Raw genomic sequence first — 18,855 nt, 5'->3', positions numbered from 1 at the left:
ATTGCAGAGTGGCCTAAAAGGACTTTCCAGAAATAAAAGTGCCTTTCTAGAAAAGGGGAAAGGATGACAGGCAGGAAAAAATATTCAGATTGTATACAAATCATAGGTAACAATGACTGGAGCAGACTAAAGTCACTCCCCTTGCTGGAATTGTTAAAGCAATAAAGCTGTCACCTCTTATAGACACAAACAGACTTTCGCAGGAGGGGAGAGAGAGAGAGCAAACTATGTCTAAATCAGAGCATCTCAGCCTTAGTTGCACATGAGAATCACCTGGAGAACTTAAAAACTATGGATGCCCAAGCTCTCCCTCCCAAGACCAGTTTAATCAGGATCTCCAGATATGTTCATTTTAATGGTGTCCCAGTGATTCTGATGTGCAACCAAGGTAAGGTTGAGACTCCTCCCTTAAGACATCTGAGACCCCTTCTGGCTCTGTTATTAATAATTACTGAAACTACATCTGCTGACCTAAGGGAGTGTGATGGCTAATCTTGGTTGTCAACTTGACTAGATTGAGAGACACGTAGAAAAAACGATAAAGCTCACTTCTGGATCTGTCACTCAAGAGGTTTTCCAGAGACAGCTGGCATGTGGGTCAGCAAATTGTGTAGGGAAGACCCTCCCTTAATGTGAGCAGCATCATTCAACTTTTGGTTTAAGTGGAAACAAAGAGCGGACCAGGAGGAAGTCCACATAGTCCACCTGAATGTCCGCAGGGTGTTTTTGCTTCTGCCATCTCCCATAGATAAGCAAACTCCAGATGCTTCAGCCTTTGAATACAGGACTCACACCAGCAGCTCTCCAGAGGGCTTCCAGGCCTTCAGCCTCGGCCTGGGGCTGCATCATTGGTCCCTCTAGTTCTGAGGCTTCCAGCTCTTGGACAGAGCTGGTCTCCCTGGTTTTTTCTGTAGACGGCCATTGTGGGGACTATCCAGTTTCTGATTTTGTAAGCCAGTCTAATAAATATCCTCTTATAATTTCATATATATGTATATATATGTGTGTATATGGTGTGTGCGTGTGCGTGTGTGTGTGGTGTGTGTGTACTCTATTGGTTCTACTCCTCAGAGAACCCTGACTAATACAGAGAGTATGGGTCCTAAACCCAGTCCAGAAGAGGAAGATACAGACCTGTGAAGTTAAGTTCCCCAAGCCATAAAGTAGCTAATAGGGAAGCTATAATACGTTTTTTGATATGAGACTTTTAGAACTCGTGAATAAGATACATTTGGTCGTGTAGCTAGCAGACATCTATTGTTGTTGCTGTTTTTGTTATTACAAGTACTATGGATGGAATTGTGTCCCTTCAAAAGTCATGTGTTGAAACCCTAACCCCAGTAAGATGGTATTTGGAGATGAGACCTTTGGGAGATAATTTAGGTTTAGAAGAGGTCATTAAGGTGGGACCCTCTTGATGCCATTAGTGTCCTGATTAAAGAGGAAATGACACCTGACCTCTTTCTTGGCTGTGAGGACATAGATAAGATGGCAGCTGTCTGCAAGTCAGGAAGAGAGACCTCACTAGAGCCCAACTGGTCTTGGATTTCCAACCTCCAAAAGGTCTATAGTACTTCATTATGGCAGCCCAAGACAACTAAGACATCCAGCATTCTTTTTCCCTTGCTTGGAATAAGCTTTTCATTTGGGAGGACTATCCCTTCCCAATTCTATGTAGTCTCAGTAGTACTATTGATCAAAACCTCTCATAAGACCTAAACTAAGCCATCGGACTTCAGGGCAAATGACAGAGAGACTCTAGATGGCTGGAATGTGCTTATTCCCATGTGTGACCTAAGGAAAAACGTGTTTATATATTTCTAAGGTCCTATAGCTTCCTGCTTTCTTCTTCCCAAGACCCAGCTTCAGCATTTCTCTTGAATTCTGTGAGCTGTATAGTATCCTTCTAATAAATTCCTTTTTCTACCTAGGTGAGTCAGAGCTTCTTCAGTTGCTTGCAAAACTGGTTCAGAATTGGTACCTGGACATGCCACATGGCAAGCAAACAGACATTTGCTGTAGAATAGAATTAGGTAGGTGCAGGGCAGTGAGACTTCTCCAATTCTGCTGAGAAAATTGAAGCCAACTGTTTTTCTGAGCTTCCCAATTTTTACATAATTCTTCTTTTTGCTCAGTCTAGTCCCAATTACTAATAATAAGGAACTTAGGCAAAACGTAAGGAATTATGCTAGTGTTCTTTTCCTTGGGGTTACTTGTGGATGATGGGCTGGGGTTACTGTTGGATATGTGCCTAGTAGCACTCCTTTACCCCATTAGGAGTAACCTCAGTGAATGTCAATACCTGGCTCCAAACCAGGCTTCACTTGTATATTTTCAAGCCAATAAATTGAGAACTGGAAATTTAGGTGCACAAGAAAAGTACCCAACCAAATGCTCCCTCTTTCTAAGATCATTGTACTAGAAAGAGCCTACAGAAAGCAAAAGACAGAGTACAGAAGGCAAGCTTAATAATGATGATGATCACCATTTATTAAACCTCTACTATGTGCCAGACATTGGGCTATATGTCATTTAATCCTAGAAAAGCATAGTATTACATTTTGTTTTCTTTCATTTTGTTTCTAAGGTTGAGCTGCAGAGGCACAGAACTGAATGATTCAATCAGTCATTCTTTTCTGTTATTGGCATGATATAATCATCTGTCTAGACATGACCCCTATTTTTCTTATCTTCTTTTATTCCCTCATCCCCAAGTGTATCTAATTGTCTTTCCATCTTCTTCCATAGACTTGCAGATCCATAAAAATGTGTAGTATAGTGTCTGCCTTTAAAATGTATATAAATGGATTCTAGTGTATGTCTCACTGTGCAATTTGCTTTTTTTACTCAGCATTATGTTTCTGTGCTCCATCCACATCGATATATATAGAGCTGGTTCATCTGTTTAAGCTGCTCCATTGTACACTATCTTATCAGTATACTGTACCTACTTATATATTTTCTCCTGAGGGATAACTACACTGTTTCTAACTCCCATTATAAAAAGTACTTCAATGGAAAAATCGCATACAGTGTCTCATGCATTGTACCAGAATCTCTGTAAGATTACTAGAAGTAGAATTTGGGGTGCCTTAAATATATATATTTTAAGTTTTAATAAATCCTGCCTAATTACTTTTCAAAGTAGCTCTACTAATTTATACTTCCATCAATTGTATATATATGGGCATTCTTGAGATAGATACTATTATTATCTTCATTTTGCAGAAGAGTAAACTGAGGAAATACAAAATGTCCAAAGTTAAATACCAGATCTATCTGAAGCATGACTATCTAATACAAGATCTAAATATACAATGTCAGTACACAATATATACTTATTAACAGTTAGAAATGCATTAGCTACAAGCAAAAGAACACATACCCGTAGAGGAAGCAGTATAGGCATTTGCCATCTCATTCTTCTAGTTTTTTAACAAGAAAGACTAGAAGAAGGTAGCTCCAGAGCAGGTCAGCAGCTCAACTCTGTCATTGTGACAGTTGATTATCACCCCCTCCTACACCGTTGTCCAAGTCAGAGATCAGACAAGTATCTTGATATTTTACTGACTTTCCACATAACAGCTCTCAGATTGGCTTCATTTCATTTTGTTTCTTCATCTTTACTGTTGGTGAAGTGTTTGTAGTATGAACAAGCATCATGGGCACCTGGGAGTTTGTTAGAAATGCAGAATCTCAGACTAGAATTTGCTAGAACAGAATCTGCATTTTAACAAAATCCCCAGGTAATTTCTTAAAGCTTGAAAAATTCTCATCTTGACTTTTGACAAAACTTATTAACTGATATCCCTGCAGCAGTCCCTCATCCCCTAAAACTCTTCCTTACATTGCAAGTCTCCAAAATCACTACCCTAATTAAAACTCATGACTAGCTCCCCATTGCTCTGGAGACAAAATGCAAAGACCTACTAGAATACAAAGCCTGCGGAAGCCCCCCTCCTGCCTGGTCTCCAGTTCCGCTGTCTTAGTCTGTGGATGCTAGCCACACTAGTTCCCTTCCAATTCCCATGCCAGGCCATAGTTTTCCCATGTCAGGGTCTCTTGGCTTGCTTCCCCTCCCCTATACTCAGCATGATGTCAACTGCCCTGGCACAGAGTTTACGCCTACTCCTTCACTTCCTCAAAAAAGCCCCCTTCTTCATAGCCCAACTGAGACCAGACATTCTCTCGTTAAGCTTTCTTTGCACACCATGCTCCTTTAAACATTTATCACAGTTGTATTTGAATAATGACGTGCGTGTTTCCTTGTTCAATGCCAGTCTTCCCAGTTGAATTGAAGCAATGAGACAACTGCATCTGCTCTATACGTGGTTACCTCCTTCCAGTGCAGCGCCTAGCACAGTGCGGAATACACATTAGTCCCTCAATCAGTATCTGTTGACTGAATGAATATGAATGAATGAGTAATCCCCAGGGAGCTCTCCTGGCTCAGGGTGGCCCTGCTTTCTTAGTTCAGTTGGAATCAAGAATCTAAAACGGCCTGCATAGGGCCAAGGAAGTACAATCTGACCACCAGCAAGCTAATCAGGGATGAAAATGTCCAGTTCTGACAGATGTATCCCATGCACGTGCTAAAAGGAAAACAGAAGCAGCCCGCCAGAGGGTGAGGGTAAACATTTTGTTCCTGAGCCAGTGCCCTCCTCCTCAATACACTCCCAAACTGACCTTTAGAAGGACTTTTGTATAGTGGGAGGTCTCTTTTAACCTCCAGTGAATAGGGGTATGAAGTGGTGTTTGCTTTTTGCCCTTTGTTCTCTGGCAAGAGAAGTCTGGAGGCGGTGGAGTGAGGCTTAGTAATACAATTGCCTTCCCTTTCAAATGCTAAAGAGGGTTTTTTGCTCCTGGTTTAGTATAATCTGAGAGTTGTGGAGGTCTGGAAGGGATCCACTCCACTTCCTTTTGGCACTGTGTTTCCTGTGGGCTAGGGGTAACTTTGCAATAAATAGAAAAATCAGAGCTGTTAAAAAGGTAGTCGACATTGCCCTCCAATCATCTCTGTGAGGTGAGCCAGCAAAGCTAAATTTAGGGAAGACCTCCAGGTGAAAGGCAGGATATATAAAGTCCCACAGACCCAAAGCTGGCCAGAGATCCTGGCGTTCCTTGGCATCCTTCACACCCGGGAGAGAACTGAAGCCCAGAGGCTGAGTTGCTGGAGATGGCGGGGAGGTGGCGAATTATCAAAGCCTTTGACTCCCATCCAAGCACAGAGCTGGTTTCGAGGGGCAAGATGTCTATATAATTTGGAGGACTCTTCAAGTTAAGAAAGCATAAAATTATGAATAATGTAAGGTATTGGGTTTTGGAAAGATCTAGTGCCACCGAAGTTCTTCATTGGCTGCTGGATACATCCACATCTGCCACAGTCAAGTATACTGGAAAAGATGAGACTCCAGAACCCTTGGACAAATGATTCACCACCTGTTAGAACCCAGAAAACTATGCCGGACACGGGAACTCACATAAGGGAGTTTATTAAGCACACAGATTGTCTCCCTGTAGGTAAGAGAGGAAAAGAGAGAGAGAACACGCATGCAAGAGAGAGAGAAATGGAGTAGACAGCATGAAAGTGAGGAGAGAAGAGAGAAAGAAAATGGTGGGGAGCTATCCTTAAGCAGTCAAATTCCGTAGGTTAACAGGACCAATAACGGAGAAGGATACTTGCAAGCTGACTGATGAACCAACAGCTAGCTAGGATGTTCACAGACTGACAAGTAGTTGGGAGGCGGGGAAGCAGCTTTATGTTATATTACACCACCTAAAACCTGAATTGGGTTGTCATGAGAAGCCAGGAGACACTCGGAGAGTGGGGGAACGCAGTAGACATGGAGGAGTCTCTACTCTGAAGTCTGAGCCCTGATCCACAGTGTCTTACAACATTTATAGGCTATTTGGCATCATCTCTGACCTGTCCTGTCACTGGGGGGTTTAAAAATTTCTAGCCTACATGACTGAAGGCCTTGCACAGGGGTCTCTAGCAGGAAGCATGTTTACAGAAGTAGAAGCAATAGAGGAAATGGTCTTTTCCACAGGCAGTTGTTTTTCAAGATAATGTCCTTGTAACTTCTTTCTGTTTTCTCATGCTGGAGGTTTCTCATCCAGGTCTGGTTTTGTGACCTCAGGGTAATCTGCAAAATGGGAACTTCAATCTCTCCCACACAAATTGTGTAAGTGAAACATGTGAGACAATAGAAGAGAAAGTAGTATTTGATAGGAAGGGCTCAGAAGAGACGTAGAGATCTCTCCCTCTGGGGATTTACAAATCCACTCTGAGCTAACTTCTCCTTCCCTTTAGCAGTTCCTTTAGTTTTTTGCAGGTACTGCTATAATCCATCCGGAATACCTATCACTCAGAAACTTGAAAGAGATTCTGCTGGGTACAGTGGGCTGCACCTGTAGTTCCAGCTACTCAGCAGGAGGCGGATCCCTTAAGTCCAGAAGCTCAAGGCCAATCTGATTTAGTAAGACCCATCTCAAAAAAAAAAAAAAAAAAGAAAAGAAAAGAAAAGAAAAAAGTTCCCCTACATTTCTTTGACATCAAAAGATTCTTCAATAAATTTATCATTTTTTTTTTTCCTGGTTTGGGGTTTGGAGTTTTTTGTTTATTTTTTGTACTGTGGATTGAACGCAGGGGTGCTTTACTGCTGACCTACATCCCCAGACCTTATTTTTTATTTTGAGACAGTGTCTCACCAAGTTGCTGAAGTCAGCCTCAAACTTATGATCCTCTTGCTTAGCCTCCGAAGTTGCTGGCATTATAGGTGCGTGCCATTATGCCCAGCCTTTGCTTTACTTTTTTAAAGAATCAGTTCAAGGTTGTTTTTCCCTCTCATTTGATTTGTTGTTTAATTTTCTGTCACTGTGTGAAAGGCAATCCAAACGTCATTGTGTGTGTTCATGTGTGTATACAGGCTGATCATACTGTTGACTATCCCAAGGTTTATCATCACTCAGTAGCTCCACATTGTAATGAGACAAGGAAATAATAGAAATTGCTATAGTTGTGTGTTATGTAGTAATAATAAGCTGTATCTGGTATTTGTCTGGACTTGTAAAACTAAAATAAAGGCGCCTGGTGACAAACTTGCTGTGTGGCAGGATGACACTCCTGAACAATGCCAATATGAACCTTTATCTATGATTTGAGTGGTGGCTTCTAGTATAGTTGTGTTCTGGTCTTTATCAATGAAGACCAGAGCATGATTGGGCTGAAAATCACTACTTAAACCCCTGGACTTTTGGAGCAAACTGTTAGTAGCACCGTGACCAGAGGACTCCATGTCGCTCTGTCTCTTGACTGCCTCAGCTGCTGTCCACTCCATCACTGATTGCTGATCGACTGTTGTCACTGAGGCCAGACAACTGACCACCTCTCCTGTGGCGACGGCTGCCACCAAGCCTCTGGCTTATCGGATACCCAAGGACATCCAAAGACATCCAAGAAGCTGAAAAAAGCTACTGAGAAGAATTCTGAGAAGAATCCCCTAGGTCTTGCTGACTGACTTCTTGGCTAAGAGACGTTGCATTGAGTAAGTCCCTGGGGATTGAACTCTAGGTGAACAAGGGAGTGAATCTTCAATGTATTTGTGGCTTGCTTTTATTAGGAGTGTTGAGTGTGCATTGCATGAATAAAATCCACTTGTTGGAACCAACTTGATTCCTCTCTTACTCATTGCTCGTGACACACATTTAAAATCCTGAAGACATCTGAGTTCATAATAAATCGAAATCAGCTAGTAAACTCAAAAAGGAGTGGGGTGGGAGGAGAAGGAATAACTGATCACATAAAATGTATAGCAAGCAGGCCAGTAATGTTGCAGTCCGCTGGGGAAAGTCTGGCCTCCCACCACCAGGCTCAAATCCCAGTTTTGCCACTTACCAGTTTTTAACCTGTAGCTATACTCAAACTTTCTAAATCACACTTTGCTCATCTATAAACCTGGGGTATTTATAGGACTCTCCTAAAAGTTTCACTGTGAAGATTAAATGAGAAAATCCTCTCAAACTGCTAAGAACAGTAACTGGAGCAGGATAAACCCTCAATAAATGTTAGTTATTACTAGGAGAACCTCCTGTGTCATCCATGGTGAGCTTTATATATGTCATCTCATGTTCACAGACCTGGAGGTTAAATGACCTGTCCAAGATAGAATGTACAGCAGAGAAGCCAGTTTTAATGAGTCTCTCTTTCCTGATTTTTTCCAAGTCAAAGACCTGTGGATTTGTAAGACAACGCTGATTTTCATATGTTAAAATGCGGAAAAATGTGTCTCAGAAACTACATATAATAGCACTCTTTCCAACATAACATGTCTTGCATATTGCCCCAATTTCTTTTCATTATCCTGTAACCCACCAATGGATGTGTCCATTGCCTACTTTATGTATTTAATTATAGTGCTGGGGTTGGAACACAGAACCTTACAAATGCATGCCAGGCAAGTGCTCTGCCACCTGGCCACATCTGTGTTCGCCAGCATTATTTCTTAGCTGGATTATACAGAGGCATCCATGTGGGTCTTGTGAACTTTTCAATGTCCTCATTTCAAGATGTGATTCAGATATTTGACAGATCCAACTATGAAGTTCATTCCATTCCCAACAAAAGGAAGCTACTAAGCAACAGCATGGTGATATTTAATTGTATCAAATCCTAGTTTTGAGCTGACATGCTCTGTAGAACACCTTAGCAGAGGCTGGGGAGACTTGGTTATGGAACTCTCTCTGTGGGAAGTGGATCTGGAGGACCTTGGTCCAGTTGATACTTCTTCAGCACAAGAAGTCATGAGGCTATAGACAAATGACCTCCTGTATAGAATGATACCACCAATCCTACCCTGCCTACTCCTGAAACCAGTGTGAGGATCTCGGATACAATGCAAGTAGAATATAGTATATATGAATATGCTGTACAACGTAACCTTTATTAGTGCAATTTTTAATTCCATGGTTTGTGATATTAGGGGAAATAGGATGACAAACATTGGAAAAGACATTCATAGAAAGGTACATGGGTATGTGTATAAGAATGTGTATGTCAGAGTCAAGCCCACCTACATACAGTTATCTCATACTAGACAAAGGAGCCACACACGTACATTAGAGAAAAGACAGCCTCTTCAATAGATGGTGCTGGAAACACTGGAAATGCTCATGTAGCAGAATGAAATTCAACCTCTATCTCTTGCCCTGCACAAAACTCAATTCAAAGTGGATCAAGGACCTAGGCATTAGACCAGAAATTCTGCACCTACTAGAAGAAAAAGTAGACCCAACTGTTCACCATGTTGGCTTAGGAACTGACTTCCTCAATAAGTCTCCCAAAATGAAGACTTAATAAATGGGACGGTGTCAAACTGAAGAGCTTCTTCACTGCAAAGAAAACAATCAAGAATTTAACAAAGAGCCTACAGAATGGGAGAAAATCTTTACCACCAGCACCTCAGATAGAGCATTAATTTTTTTTTTAATTTTTTTATTTTTTTATTTATTTTTTTTTTTTTTTTTGGTGCTAGGGAATTGAACCCAGGATCTTGTGTATGGGAGGCAAGCATTCTACCAACTGAGCTATATCCCCAGCCTTAGAGCATTAATCTTTAGGACATATAAAGAACTCAAAAAACTTAACCCCCCCCCCAAAAAAAAAAACCCCAAAACAAACAAATAAACCAATCAACAAATGGGCTAAGAAACTGATCAGGCACTTCACAGAAGATGAAATACAAATGGTAAAAAAAAAAAAAAAAAAATGAAAAAATGGTCAACATTTCTGGCAATCAGAGAAATGGAAATCAAACTTACACTGAGATTCCATCTCACCTGAGTCAGAATGGCAATTATCAAGAATATAAGCAATAATAAATATTGGCAAGGATATAGGGGAAAACGTTCACTTAAACACTGCTGATGGGACTGCAAATTGGTGTAACCACTCTGAAAACAGTATGGAGATTTATTAGAAAACTTAGAAAGGAAGCACCATTTGACCCAGTTATCCTACTCCTAGGTTTATACCTAAAGAACTTAAAAATCAGCATACTACAGTGACACAGTGACTTCAATGTTCATAGCAGCTCAATTCACAATAGCCACACTATCGAACCAATCTAGTTGCCCTACAACAGATGAATGGATAAAGAAAATGTGGTATATGTGTACACAATGGAATATTACTCAGTCATAAAGAAGAATGAAATTATGGCATTTGCTGGTAAATGGATGGAAATGGATAAAATCATGCTAAGTGAAATAAGCCAGTCTGAAAAAACCGAAGGTAGAATGTTCTCTGATATGTGGATGCTAACCCACAATAAGGAAGGTAAAGATTAAAAGTTCATTGAACTAGACAAAAGGGAATGAAGGGAAGGGAGGGGAGATGGGAATAGGAAGGAGAGTAGAATGAATCAGATCTACCTTTCCTAGCTGCATGTACACACCACCAATATAACACCAAGTCATGTGCAACCACAATAATGGTATCCTAATTGGAATAAGTTAGACTTATTCTATATATGTAGAATATTTCAAAATATACTCTACTGCCATGTAAAAAAAAAAAGAAATGCCAGTATGAATTAAATTATCTTAATTCCAAAAAAACAAAAAGCAATGTGTGTGTAACATTGTTGGTGATTGTTTGTGGGGCTGCAAATTGGTACAACCACTATGGAAATAGTATGGAGATTCCTTAAAACACTTGGAATGGAACCACCATTTGACCAGTTATCCCACTCCTTGGTCAATATCCAAAGGACTTAAAATCTGCATACTATATGGACACAACCACATCAATAGTGTTTATAACAGCTCAATTCACAATAGCCAAGCTATAGAAACAACCTAGGTCCATTCAACAGATGAATGGACAAAGAAAATGTGGTATATATTCACAATGGAATATTACTCTGTCACACGGAAGAATCTTAGCCACAAAGAAGAATGAAATTATGGCATTTGTGGTTAAATCAATGGAATTGAAGACTATCATGCTAAGTGAAATAAGCCAATCCCAACAACCAAAAGCTGAATGTTCTCTCTGATTTGTGGATGCTAACCTAAAATAAGGGATGGTGGGGATGGAGAGAATAGGAGTACATTGGATTAGACAAAGGGAAATGAAGGGAAGAAAGGGGGAGAGGAGCAGGAAGGACAGTAAAATTAATCAGACATAATTTCCTAACCTTGTATTTGAATGCATGACCAAGGTAACTCCTCATCATGTACAACCACAAGACTAGGATCCTAATTAGAATAAGTCATACTATATGTATGTATAATTTGCCAAAATGCATTCTACTGTCATGTATAACTAAAAAGAACTAACTAAATAAATAAATATGTATTCTAGGAAGTCCAAAAAGGTATATTCCCAAATGGTATATGTCAGTGGGTTTTCATATTTACTTCTTTAAAATTTTTAAATTGTAGATGGACACAATACCTCTAGTTTATTTATTCATTTTTTATGTGGTGCTAAGGATCGAACCCAGTGCCTCACATATGCTAGGCAAGTGTCTACTGAGCTACAACCCCAGTCCCTACATTTACTTCAATATTTGTGGTTTGAATTATTTTTTATGACAGATTTTTTTTTTTTTTTTTTTTTTTTTTTTTGCGGTGCTGGGGATTGAACCCAGGGCCTTGTGCTTACAAGGCAAGCACTCTACCAACTGAGCTATCTCCCCAGCCCAGGCATATTTTTAAATAACTTTATTTTAGTAAATCTCTATAAAAACAGCTCTGTCCTTAGACCTAGTCTTCTAACAGATTCCTCTTCAGAGATCTCTGTTCCTTTAGTCCCACACATCTGGCATCTCCTTTTTGCATAGAATTTTTGATATTTTTCCCTGATCCACTTACCCTTTTTATTTCTGTAAAACTTTTCAGTAATCAGTTAGTTCAATTTAGGTCATTACTAGTGTTTTAAGCCAAATGTACTCAAAGCCAAATTAACCTTTTTTATTTTGGTTTTGTAACCCTTAATTCTTCCCAGTCAACCAAGGCCAGTGAAAACTATCATTTCTCTTTTCCTTGACTTCCCCCTTCTCAGTGCCCCACAATCCTTTGGGTAGATTTTCATTACATCCTGTGTTTTTCTTTCCCTGCTCACTCCTGCCTTCCTAGTTCAGCCTGTTGCTTTCCAAAAAAGCAGAAACAAGCCATAGGCTGTGGGAGAAACACTCTCAATGGACAACCAGGAGGCTCAGAACTGGAAAGAGACTCTCTGTAAGTGGAAAAAGATATCCAAAATAATGGGACAGGAATAACAGTCTTCCACAACACCAATATGCCTGGCATCCTGAAAGATAGGCAAGGAGCTGGTGGGGTTTTGTGTTGGGTATGTTCAGAAATTCTCAGTGACGAGGTTGGGTAGGCTTGTTCATTCCAGGAAGACTTAGAATTCATTCCCCAAGAAGTGGAAAAATGCACTTATATAGCTAGAAAATCTGTTCTAAAACTGGTGTGATAGCCAAGAGAACAAATCAAACAAGCATTAACTGCAAAAATAGGAATTGACACACAGCATCTTTTTCTCTTAGAATCCATTGTTTCGGTACTGGTTGTTTGTGGAAGAGGGGGGGAGTAGGCATTGATAGTGCTAGAGGTGACTCTGAGTTTGCTGGTGTGGGTTCTTAGAAGCATGATTAACCTTGGAGAGAAACATAAACTGTGAATGACAGTACAGTTCAGTCTCGGGAAGGTGGAGTGTGATGATCAGTGGGGTACACAGGTGGAGTGTCCAAAATACACCATTACCTCCGTGAGGATGATCTCCTAGGAAAGCTATTCTTAGTTCCCTGTTGGATGTTTGGCTTTTATTTATAAATCAACACAGCAACCCAAAGACAATCTGTCTTGCCCTGAACCTACCATGGTTCTTTACCACAAATCACACACACACCTTCTCACTGAACTGTTCTGGCTAATGATATTTTTATTTCCCAAATTCCTTGTCTGGGATATATATATATATATATTTTTTTTTTTTCAATGCTTCTCTCTCTTTTTCAATGCCCATCTTCACATGGCACTAAATCTTACTGATATTTTCTTTACAGTGATGTTACTTCCACATATCTTTTGCCTCTTACAACTACTCCTGCCTAATTCTGGCCTCCTTGTTTTTTTCTATAGATCAGTTACCATTTCTTAACAGGACGTTTGTTTCCAGTCTGTCTCCTAATAATTTAGTCTGTCTCCGACAATGTCACTCACTCTTCCTAAAACCCTAAATTGATCTTTTATTCCCTTTCTCACAAATCGCTAAGGACTTGCCACCATCACCAAGATGAAGTTCAAATTTCATAACTATTCTTCTTATTTGTAATATATATCCTTCAGCATTCTCTCCAGTCCAACTGATCAATTTAGCATCTTGAGAGTCTATTCTCTCTCTGAGCCTTACTTCACTGCCTGCAATCTTATCCACATACATGGAACGCGAAAGATAACATTATAGAAATACCTTGAAATGCAAGAAGAGAGGTACTTGCTATTCTGGCAAAATCTCAAGTGAGACTTCACTGTACACATCAGGCTAACCGGCTATGTGAGTGGGCTCCAATAATAGACATGAAGACTACATAAGGGAAAGGAAAGAGGAAAAAGAAGAAAGGAAGGAAGAGGAGATAAAAGGCAATTGTATAGGAGTTAGTCATGAATCACACAAATATCAGTCATTTCAGTCTGTTCTAAATAACTAGTCTTTCTAAACTTAAAAGTGATTATCTCTTATTCTCTGAGCTCAGGGGCAGAAACCAGATCTTGATTCTCTTTGTCCCCCAGCACCCCACACAAAGGCTGGCATATAAATGGCACTCTGTAAATGATTCTTAAATGAATTGTCAGCAATCAACTCACTTTCTTCAATTAAAGGATGTCAGTTCCTTCACCATTTCCTCATGCTATATTTTGCAACCATAAAGCCTTTTTCTTTTTTCTTTTTTCCTGTGTGCCTTTTCCAAGATGTCCAGAACAATATTGAAATGGGGCAGCGGGGGGGGGGGGGGGGGGGGGGGGGGCGGGGATCACACTCAAAAATGACTTTAAAAATACAGTATGTAATGGGAAAATTGACTCACTCCAATGTAGTCATGTTTGTCAGTACATTTCCAAAACCATACTTGACTTTCTGTCTCATTTCCAGTTATGAACAACTTCTACCATTAACTCTTTCCAGCAGCTATCTTTCATTGTTAGTTACTGCCCTTGTAATCTGTCTGCCCTCTTAATAAGCATATTACTCTGTGCTAGTTGCTAATGAAGTTCATTCTTTTTGCCTCCACCTCTTCTCCATCTTGCCAGACCATTTGGAATTCTAATCCTGTCCTGGATGCTCGCCTTCCTAGCTGACGATGGGTGTCATCTGCTAACAGCATGCTATCATCTGTCAGCTCTAAGAGCTTATTTTCTGTTCTATCCTTGTAAATCATTGATGAAATATTAAAGAATCAGCCCCAGAATGGAGTCCTGTGGGACACAATTTCTAATGTATCTAAGTGTGACACGTGTGTCATTGATAATGAACTCATTGTAAAACTACCAACCACAGATTCACACTTCCTCAGTGTGCTGATAGAGCACGGTATTGGGAGGTAATGAAGAACTTTCTGGAGTCCAGTGGCAATGGAAAAAGTTTAGAGAAAAAGCGGGTACGCTGACTGCCCACTTTTCTGCTAGGTGCTTTACTTGTATGAATTTAATTAATCTTTCCACAACCCCGTAAGGATGGTGTAGAGATTACAAGATGGAATAAGGTTAGACTGCTGGAAGTTGAATTTTTTTCCATCACTTTCTAACCGTATGGACGTGGCAAGACTTGGCATTCTCTCTCCTTTAGTTTTATTATCTGAAAAATAAGGCAAATAATATAGGCCTCTGAGGACTGATTGGAGAATTCCACTGCGAATAAAACACTGAGTGCCTGGCACATACCAGATCTACAAATCGTCGTTGCTTATTCCAGATTAAAGTTGAGGAGATCAAGGTATATAGCACAGCCGAAATCTGAGACCCAAAGGCATGTGAGTCCAATTTTTTAAGCCCTTTCCTCTTTATTGTACAGACTCTAGGTGAGATGCTGGGAGCCATTGCAAGGCCGGAGCCTGCCTAGCAAGTGCTCCAGCCCCAGCTGCGCCCCAGCTATTGTGCAGACTTTGAAACTATTTCCCACATATTTCCAGAGACTTCTGGTAAGAATGGCCCTAGAAAGAAGAAATACATTAGATTGTATTTAAACCTCAAAATTAAACCAATATATTTTTGTTGGAGAGGTATTTATATTTCCTAAGAGAAAAAACAGTTAACCTAAGTTTGAAATAAAAAAAAAAATCACAGAATACTGGGCTCCAAAAAACTCGAGGGATCATCGAGTTAAGATTACCAACTAACAAAGCACTCCTTTGCTTTTGTCTTTTTACTTTCTTTTTTCTAATTACAAAAGTGCTAAGTGCTTACAGTAGGAAACTTGGAAAATCTCGGGAAGCCTCGTAGAGGAAAATCGCCCATAATTCAGACATTAATGATAATTGCTCTCCATGTTTTCTTTCTTGTATGTACTCTCTGTACTATAATGTTTCCATGCAAAAATTTTCTTGACAAAATGGTATCACCATACATATTCTATTTCAGTAGACTCCTTTTTTTCACTTGGGAGTAAATCCTCAACATTTTCCCATGTCATTGTTCTATCAATTTTTAATACCTGCAAAATATGTAAAAAATAAATCTTAAGAAAGTACCACAAATAACTTAACTAATCCCCTATTGTTGGACATTTAGGTTGATTCTACTTTTTCCCTACTATTATAAATAAAACTGTCAGGAAGAGCCTTGTATTATGTTGTTGCATAATTTTCTCATTATGCGCAAATCCTTCTTATCCTTAACAGATGGTTAGCCAGCCTCTGTTTGATCACTTCCAGTAACAGGGAGCTCACTTCTTTGCCAGACAGCTCATTCCATTTATGGACAACTCTAATTGTTAGAAAGTTCTTTATTTTTAACCAAAATCTGTTCCCTTTAACTTACACTCATTGATTCTCGTTTTGTGATCTGGAATTACCCAAAGCAATCTTTCCATTTTGTATTTGGCAGCCCATCAAATACTTGAAGAAGACCATAATGAAACTCCCTAAATATTCTCTTCTTGAAGATAAATATCCATGCTTATGAGTCTTATGATAAAAAAGGATTAGGAATTGGTGGTGGTAAGAATTTCCTCACAAAAATATAAATTTGGTGACGATCCCATTTCCCTTTTTGCTTTTGCCTCCTGGAAGCTCAGAGTCTAACTGGTTACCCCATTTTGATGACAGAAGAACTTTATCATCATGCATATATGTACACTATTTTTCCCATAGATCTAATCATCCTATTTTCCCTATATTTTTCCTGGTTATAATTATTTTCCCTTCAAAAATTACTGAATTGTATTTCTGCAGACTCTCATATACCCTCTATGGTACAAGATGTATTTATAACTGAATAAAGTTTTCTACTCCCTTTTGCCACTCTATGAAATATATTGAACATTTTGGTTCTCTCTTACCATATTAGTATCCATGCCTGTTTTTGACTCACCAAAGCTGTCAGAACAACAGCATAGGTTTAATTCCCTGCCCCTCCTCTCTGGTGAAAGGAATGGGAGGGTAGAAAACATTATTCCTAACTAATGTTGAATCATTAATAGTTTCTATCACATTTTTCATATCTCCTCTGTCATCCAGGGGCACCATTGTCTGTCCTGGATGGGCATCAGAGCGCGCACCTCACCAGCCTGCAAAGCAATGATTGCCACGCAGGAGGGGACAGACCTTCCCCTGCCCATGGGGGGATGGGTTAGCCTCCCACAGCACTGCTGAGAGGCACCCTGAGGAGACAGAGGCTCAGAGACGAGACTCGAACCCAGGTCTTTCAACTCTCCGCCCCAACGTTCACCGACTTCAGAAGAGCTCTGGTCAGACCCAGGCCAAGAGGATTTCACTGCTGTTGGACAGGAGACAGGCGACTCTGCATGTTCCTCCTTTCATTCGGGAATCCAGCTCTGATTATCCTCTTCCTGCAGAGAGAAGCGTGGTGGCTGCCAGTTGCATATGGCTTGACGAAGATAGGAGAGGACATAAAGGCACCCGCTGCTCCGGGTGCCCCCAAATGAGAACCAAGCAGATTGTTTCCTCAGTGGAGGAAGTGGATGTGAGAAACCTAAGGCAGCAGGCGAACCTCAAATGGGTGAGAATGAAAAGTCCTCCCCCGACCCCCTGTGTGTTCTGTCTAGAGGAGCCAGGTAGGAAGCCAGCAGGGCTGTCTGCGGGCCAGAGAGCTGGGATGTTTCCGCCCCAGGCGCTTCCTTCCTGAATACCCTCCTGAAGAGAGGCTGCAATTGCCTTCGGCCTCCCTGGAAGACCTCCTCTGCTGGCAGGCTGGCCCGCTGCACAACAGCTCAGAGTTGAAACCTTCTTAAAAATAGCTCTGTTCCCTTCTGGGTTTAGCAACTCACACTTGAAAAGCTCTTTATTCTTTATAATGAATAGAGAGCTGGGACTTTTCATTGACAAAGAAGAGCTATAATACAAAATAAGGCAGACCGATGGTAGTTATTCTTTTGAAGCGGTGGACAGAGAGGGCTTCACACTTAGCTTTCACAGATAGCAGTCTTTTCCTTGGGTTATTCCGGGAATAGAGGCATGGAGAAGCTTTTGAACAGCTCTTGCTGTCAAAAGCTCATGTGTGGTGGGCAGTATTTCAGGTGACAGCGCTAGCAAGAGATGCGCACCGCGGCCTGAAGTTGAAATTTCAATCTAATTAATGGAGCAAAATACCTGAAAGGAAGGCCTGCCTCCTTGCTGCCCAAGACACACGGCCGTCCTGTGGAAGGCCTGAGAATAAAGGATGGAGTGGCCAGCAAGCTGATGGTTCTCTTGGGGGTAAGAACCTCCGTTAAGTGTGTGCAGAGGCACTTGTGAGAGAAGCCAGATCCCACAGTTGATGTCTTTTCCAGAAAGAAAAAGGAGATCAGATAGAGAGATAAAATTCTTAGTCTACAACGTCGAGTCTCATTTCAAATAATTTAGTTTCTCTGAATCAAATGAAATGTACCTCTAAGGGTCCCACTGAGCCAGTGAGAAATTCAATCCCAGCTATTATTTGGGTCTCCTCTCTTCCTAGAAGCATCTGGGAGGTATATGTGTTGCATAGGAAGAGAGGTAGGACATCTTAATTAGGCAGGGTAATTAAAGTTATTTCTATGTAAGTTTTTTTTAAAAAAAGAAAACTCCAAATCTCACATTGCCTTACTGTCTTAAGATAGGAAGTCCATTCCTTACGCTGCAGAAAGTCCAGTATGGATGTTCTTGGGCAATCCCAGGCAGCTGTCCTTCAAGTAGCAACTCAAGGATCAAAGCCCTTTCCATCACGAGGCTCCATTATCATCTGTGCTTTGGAATCATTTGCTTCCTGGCACTGGGACCAAAAAGAGATTAAAGGTGGACATAAAGAGATCATGAGGAGCACGCAGTGGCGCACAACTGTGATCCCAGTGACTCAGGAGGCTGAGGCAGGAAGATCACAAGTTTAAGGCTGGCCTCATCCAACTTAGAGATATCCTAAGCAACTTAGCCAGACTCAGTCTCAATATGAAAAATGAAAAAGAGGGGTGTGGCTCAGTGGTTGAGCATCTTACTACCAAATACCTGGTACAGAAAAACAAAACCAAAAAACAAAAAAAACCTAGAACCTCTTTAAGGGTCACACCCCAAAAATGATGTACTTTACCTCAACCCATACAAAATTGAACTCAGCCATTTCACTCCATGTAGATAACAGAGGCTGTCAGAGAAA

At 40.6% G+C, this 18,855-nt stretch overlaps 1 long non-coding RNA gene across 2 annotated transcripts in view; it reads right to left on the bottom strand.

Annotated features, from left to right (window-relative positions):
• Window positions 1–7,805: 7,805 nt before the first annotated feature.
• LOC306656535 overlaps window positions 7,806–18,855 on the bottom strand; it is a 48,570-nt gene continuing 37,520 nt past the window's right edge. For both annotated transcript variants that reach the window (XR_013762552.1, XR_013762553.1), the window contains 4 exons: window positions 18,308–18,477; window positions 14,707–17,077; window positions 13,512–13,597; window positions 7,806–9,390 (listed from right to left, as the gene is read on the bottom strand). This is a non-coding gene — a long non-coding RNA (uncharacterized lncRNA). The remainder of the gene's footprint in view (window positions 9,391–13,511; window positions 13,598–14,706; window positions 17,078–18,307; window positions 18,478–18,855) is intronic.

This window comes from Sciurus vulgaris (genome assembly GCF_902686455.1).
Source record: "Sciurus vulgaris genome assembly, chromosome: 3".
NCBI lineage: Eukaryota > Metazoa > Chordata > Mammalia > Rodentia > Sciuridae > Sciurus > Sciurus vulgaris.
Note: the sequence above shows the minus strand (reverse complement) of the source record. Positions and strands in the feature narration are given on the sequence as shown.